The sequence below is a fragment of the Zeugodacus cucurbitae genome, chromosome 3 (assembly GCF_028554725.1).
Source record: "Zeugodacus cucurbitae isolate PBARC_wt_2022May chromosome 3, idZeuCucr1.2, whole genome shotgun sequence".
NCBI lineage: Eukaryota > Metazoa > Arthropoda > Insecta > Diptera > Tephritidae > Zeugodacus > Zeugodacus cucurbitae.
In genome coordinates this window covers 34,073,259-34,080,123 of record NC_071668.1, presented here as the reverse complement: position 1 = coordinate 34,080,123, position 6,865 = coordinate 34,073,259, and the positions used below count along the sequence as shown (strand labels likewise).

The 6,865-nt window shown below is 43.2% G+C and overlaps 1 non-coding gene across 1 annotated transcript; it reads left to right on the top strand.

The window, feature by feature from the left end:
* The first annotated feature begins 3,037 nt into the window (after positions 1-3,037).
* Positions 3,038-3,144, top strand: LOC114804830 (U6 spliceosomal RNA). Its single transcript, XR_003752948.1, has one exon. It is a non-coding gene; the product is annotated as a U6 spliceosomal RNA (small nuclear RNA).
* Positions 3,145-6,865: the final 3,721 nt, after the last annotated feature.

The following is a 6,865-nucleotide window of genomic DNA, read 5'->3' as shown; positions in this document are numbered from 1 at the left end:
TTGATTTGTTGAAAATTGTCAATTTGGCATTTAAAAAACGACCATTTTTTACCTAAAAAATCGAAATTTTTTCCATAACTACGCCATTTTGTTAATGTATGATATCTTTTAATAATCGTAGGTCATTGTACAGGGAATATATTCAACTTTAATAACCTTTTTAAATTTTTGTGTTTCAGTTACTTTCTTTAAAAAAATTCACTAATATCGTTTTTACTGCTCCCTCTTTTACCCATGTCTACGACGGGTCGTCCTTACACTTCAGGATCTTGATTCCGGCAAGCCACCCAGCTCCATCGAAAGTTGGCATGGGTGCGCTTGGATCGGAGTCCATCCTTGCGAAGAGGGCTTCCAACAGCTTCAGCTCCACTGCTTTCCACCGCTCTTGCGACATCTGTCCCAGCGGGTTACTGCGATCTATGAGCGCAACGATTCTCGTCCGTATGCCTGACGTCTAGCTTCTGGGCTGCGTCTTTGCATTTCCTACTTTTCGTCGGTGCCTTCGTTTTACCTTCGGTAGAGCGCTGCTTTTTTCCGCAATATGTTCCTCAATGCGATTCGCAAACGCTGGGTTTGAAGCATTACACCAATTACGAATGGCGAAGTGAGCCCGGCCGTTCTTTTCCTCTTCTCTGGCCCACGCCAACCTTCCTCCTCTTTCAGGTTAGGCTTGCCTTAGAGTCGGCTGCAAATCCCGACCGCCGCCTTATAACGCGCCTTTGCCTTCAACCCCTCCTAGCTTGGCTTCTTCCGGGGCCCTCTCTTGTTGCCAGAGTTGGAACCCTCGGTCGATAGCTCCGGACAGCGAAGAAGTTAATCTTCCTTTTCCGTGCTTACGGCGCTTTCCTGGTCCGAGTCTTCATGGACTGTGGCACCGGTGCGACGTAGAGTAGGTTTGGCAGTAACAGTACAACGCAACCTGCTCCTGCTGCAGAGGAGGTGCTGCCGCTGGCGACACAGCTTGTAGTCTCACTGTGCCCGCCGGTGGTAGCAGCCACGCCTCCCACCGACGTTTGGGCTAATATCCTAGCCCGCTCTTTATCCTTCGTTTTGCCTCCATGTTGAGTTTTTAAAAATTCGGGAGACTCTACCACTAGCGCTTTATACCTATAGCCAGGTATCTCATTAGCAATGGTCAGTGTAGCCTCAGGGATTGCATGTGGAGCTGACCACCATGACGAGGTGGATGAGGGATTACACCAGCCTTAGCTAGGTGACGCCTGCCTGCAATGCAGTGGCTTAGCCCGTCCATGGACAGCCTAAGACCACCACCGTACAAGTAACGCCACCCATTGCCCAGTCGACAACCGCGCGGAGGGTATAGCTATGAGGAATTCCGTCGACCACAGCGTAGATGTAAAAGATCGCAAATTTGGGATTTGTAGTGGGAGAGAGACTCCATCGCTGAGTCCTGGCATTCACCCCGGTAAAATCGAGGTTCTTCAACATATCGCTTATTTGCATCCAATCTCGAACGGAAGAGAAAGAGGATGTGACCAAAGATACTTTCTATGAGCGCCTCGAACGCAGCAATGAGCGCTGCCCCCGCCACGATGTTAAAATCGAGATTGGCGATTTCAACGCTAGAGTGGGTAAAGAAGGTGTCTTTGGCACAACAGTCGGAGGATGAATTTTCCTCCATGACGAAACATTCCCAATCGTCTTCAAATACATCGTTATAATTTTCTTGTTTTAGAATGAAAATCATATTTAATCATATTTCTTATTAATAACAAAAATACTTATTAATAACAATAAATATGAAAAAAAAAACATTGCAAAACTATATACAGTGGCTCACAGCTTATTTCGTGTAAGCAACAATTTTGATAATACTCATATGAAATTAATATTTTTTGCTCTGAACTAAATGAACGAATGATGCAATTATATTGATAATTTAGTTTTAAATACAAAACATGTAAACAAATTTACGAAAGTATTCAAATTCAATATTTTATTAAACAAAAACCAAAAACACTCATAATTCATGGGTCACAGCTTATTTCGTGTGGTATAAAAATTCTTACTAAAAAGTAAACAAAAATAAAATTTCAATATTTTGTGGAAAAGTCTTTTTGCTCGATTACAGCTTTCATGCGGTTTTGCATTGATTCCACCAATTTTTTTGTATAATTTGGCGATATTTTACCCCACTCTTCCTTCAAAGCCGCTTTTAGAGTTTGGACGCTAGAAATGTGGTGTTTTCTAATATTAATTTCCAGAATGTGCCATACATTTTCAATAACGTTCAAATCTGGTGACTGTGCAGGTGTTTGGATGAGGTGTGGACAATTCCAAATGAGCCAAGTTTGTACAAGACCAGATTTATGTTTAGGGTCGTTGTCCTGGTAGAAGCGAAAAGTGTCACGTATACCCAGGTCTTCTGCACTTTGAAGGAAATTTGCTTCAGTAAGTCTAGGTACACTTCTTTATTCATAGTGGAGTCTATAAACTCCAATCTACCAACGCCTGCAGATGACATACACCCCAAACCATTACATGACCGCCACCGTGTTTTACTGTTGCGTGTAAATTTTTTGTTTGGAGCTCAGTATTTGGTTTTCGCCATACGTATGCTTTACCATCTGACGCAAAAAGATTAAACTTGCTCTCATCCGCGAAAATAACCGTATTCCAAAAAGCATTGTCCTTGTTTAAATGGTCTTTTTGCGAACTGTAAACGAGTAACGATTTATGCAGAAAAACTCCCTAAGGATGCGTTACTACGTTGGGAACAATCACTAGTGGATAGAAGAGTAATGCCCACATGACAGCAAATGAAAACATTCCTCACTGCTCAATACGAGATAGCTGAGCGAATGGACAGAAAAAATATAAATCTAACTAGTTATTATATCAACATGAGTCAAGTAAAAACTTGTTTAAACCTCAACCAGCAATAATATCCAATGCAATAGACACGTTAATAAAAGTCACTCCTTCATGTCAAACCAAGCCAATAAATGGCAATCAGTATGTGAAATGTGTAAGGGGTATGTGAAATGTGTACAAACTGCTTGTCCCACACACATATGTTCTTGCTTCGGCAGAACATATACTAAAATTGGAACGATACAGAGAAGATTAGCATGGCCCCTGCGCAAGGATGACACGCAAAATCGTGAAGCGTTCCACATTTTTTTGTAATAAAACGAGAACCAATATAATTAACGCAACCAATAATAACAACACAAATGAAATTACGGCTACAATGAATAGTGGCGTTGAAAACTTTGTTGCAGAGATAGACCCGACGGTGAGAGCCCCAAGTACGGAAATAGATCCTTTCAAGCGAGCATCAAGAATAGCGCGATCGCCAACACAGATTCTTATGGTAAATAAGCCGACACGTGCAAAGTCGTCACCACCAGTATTAGAAGATAGCACACCTCAACCCAAAATGGCACATGACAACTACATGTTGCAGCTAGGTAATGCTATAAAGAAGCTGACAGAAACGATGCGTCCTCCGCAGCGGTCAATTAACAATAATATGAGAGACATCCTCAGCTCTATATCAAAGTTGTATGCCAAAGCTTTAGAACACACAGGAAAGAAGGAAATTAGACGGAATGTACTCCTCGAATCCGCAACTACGGAAACAACACCAAAGAGGCCCAGGGACGAAAATCAAGAGAAGCGTAGAACACCGCCAAAAAAAAAACAAAACGTCACATGAAGAGGTCTTAAAAGATGAAGCTATCAAGCATACAGCAGAAAATATCGTTGATAAGTCCAGAGTACGGACGGAAACGGAAGAAGGCTGGGTAAACGTGAAGCGCAAACCACAAAACACAAAGAAGATCACGCGTAAGCCGCCAACACGGCCTGATGCTATAGTCATAGCGCGCTCCGGAGATATGTCATACAGGGACATCCTAATGACAGTCAGAAACGAGGAAAAACTGCAGAAACTAGGGGAAAATGTATCACGCATTAGGAAGACGGCCAAAGGAGAAATACTACTGGAATTGAAAGAAACGCAAATGCAAAGTACGACCGAATTTAAAAGTGAGATAAGTAAACTGCTTGGAGATCAGGCACAAATTAAAGCGCTTACTCACGAAATCGCAGTAGAAATTCGGGACCTAGATGAAATTACCACCAAAAATGATATCTCGGAAGCTATACGGAATCAAGTGGAAAAATTGAGTAGTTTTGACGTGAGCGCAATCAAAAGTCTGCGGGCAGCGTATGCCGGCACACAAATAGCGGTGGTAAGCCTCCCCGCGTTGGAAGCACGAATATTGCTAGATATGCACAAAATCAGGATAGGCTGGGTAGTATGTAGGATAAGAGAGAAACCGAATTTAAAAAGGTGCTTTAGATGCTTGGAGTATGGACACCTGGCAGGAGTATGTAGCAATCCGGACGATAGGAGCCGGTGCTGTCTAAGATGTGGCGTACAGGGACACTTCGCATCGGCCTGCGTCAAAACCCCTTCTTGTAGTGTATGCAAAAACAAGGGAAGGGAAAACTCAAACCACCAAATAGGTAGTAAGAAATGCCCCTTATACCAAGAAGCATATAGAAAGTACACGAAATGAAGATCATACAGCTGAACTTGAATCATTGCGAAGCTGCGCAAGAATTGCTTAAGCAGACGGTTTATGAGGAGAAAGTGGACGTAGCGATACTGAGTGAACAGTACAAAAATCTAGACAGCGCAAACTGGGTCACTGACACAACGAACAAAGCCGCCATATGGTCCTGTGGAGGCAGTGTTCTTCAAGACAAACCACTGTTGGGAAGGGCCTATTACACACGAGCCAAAATCCGTGGAATCAACTTTTATAGTTGTTATATACCACCGAGTGTTCCGCAAAGCGATTTTGAGAAGATACTGGACGGCCTAGTACGCGAAGTCCTGACAACCACGAAGAACATAATAGCTGGCGATTTTAACGCATGGGCAGTAGAATGGGGCAGTATAAGTACCAACAAACGAGGGGATGCTTTGCTTAAGGCCTTCTCAGTGCTTGAGGTGGTGCTCCTAAATACGGGAAACAGAAACACCTTTGAAAAGAATGGTCGATGTTCTGTGATAGACATCACGTTTGCCAGCAGCCCATTGGTGCGATCAACATACTGGAAAGTATCTGATTTGTATACGCATAGTGACCACATGGCTATTACTATGGTGATCGGAAACACCAAGAGTAAAGAACATACGCAATTCAGGAAATTGCAGAATATGGGATGGAAAGTAGCAACTCTCGACGAAGATCTTTTTCGACTTTTGTTGGATGACAATCTTCCAATCGTAGAAGATACAGAACGACAAGCAAGGATACTGGTGAAACATATCAGGAAAGCATGCGACGCCGCTATGTGTAGAAAGAAACAGGGCCACCACAGAAAACCAGCATACTGGTGGAATGGGGAAATCGACATCCTAAGAAGCGAATGCAACAAAGCCAGGCGAAATTGTCAGAGGAGGCGGAGATCACCAGAATACACCAACCTGCACGATTGTTTCAAAAAGAAACGACTCGCCCTCAAGAAAGCAATTAAAAAGAGCAAACTCTCCTGCTTCAGAGAGCTCTGCGAGAACGCTGACAAAAACCCGTGGGGCGATGCTTACAAAGTGGTAATGACAAAAATCAAAGGTAATAAAGGGCAAGCACCTACTTGTCCCGCGTTATTGAAAAATGTTGTGGAGACCCTTTTCCCCACTCAAACGAACGAACGACCACTACTAGCATACACGGCTGCGGTCTTAAATACCCCAGTGGTCACTGATGAGGAAGTGACGCAAGCTGCAGAAAGGTTTGGAAATACCAAAACACCAGGTCTAGATGGAATTCCCAATAAGGCACTGAAAATTGCTATTAAACACAAAGTGAGCACCTTTTCAGAGCTCTTTACACGCTGTTTACAAGAAGGCGTCTTTCCGAAAATATGGAAGAGACAGCGATTAGTTCTTCTGCAGAAGCCAAATAAACCGGCTGGTGAACCAAGTTCGTACCGACCTCTCTGCATACTGGATACACTTGGCAAGATTTTTGAAAGAATTATCTATGTAAGACTAGAGAATCACTTGGAACAAGAACACACAGGACTCTCACAAAACCAATATGGTTTCCGTAAGCACATGTCAACCATCGATGCGATTAAAAAAGTGACCAACGTAGCGAGTAGCGCTATAGCAGGAAAGAGATGGATGTACGGTACAAAAGAATACTGTGCGGTAGTAACGTTTGACATTAAAAACGCGTTTAACTCTGCTTACTGGCCACATATAATGAGCGCCCTCGAACACAAAAGAACGCCGTGCTATTTGCTACGAGTGGTCTCTAAATACTTGTCGAACAGACTGTTATTCTATGACACTGACGAGGGACCCAAAGAGTACAGGGTGACGGGTGGGGTACCGCAGGGCTCGGTTTTAGGTCCCTTGTTGTGGAACGTACTCTATGACGGAGTGTTGAGACTTCCACTACCAACGGGAGTCCAAATTATAGGATACGCGGACGATATTGCAGTAACCGTCGTAGGAAAGGAGCTGAGTCAAATACAAAGATTATGTGAAGACGCTGCTTTAAAGATAAAAAACTGGCTCACGGCAAATAAGCTCCAATTAGCAGGACAGAAAACTGAAGCAGTTCTAATAACAAGTAGGAAAAAAGTAGAAAATATAACCCTTAATATCGACGGGTATAACATACCTACAAAACAGTCACTGAAGTATCTCGGCGTTGTAATAGACACACGTCTGAGCTACAAGACGCACATCGAAAAAGCATGCGAAAAAGCGGCGCGAGTAACAGGGGCCATATCTAGAATGATGGCCAATATCGGCGGACCAAGCCAGAACAAGCGAGCACTCCTGGCTAAAGTAAGTCAGTCTGTGCTATTGTAT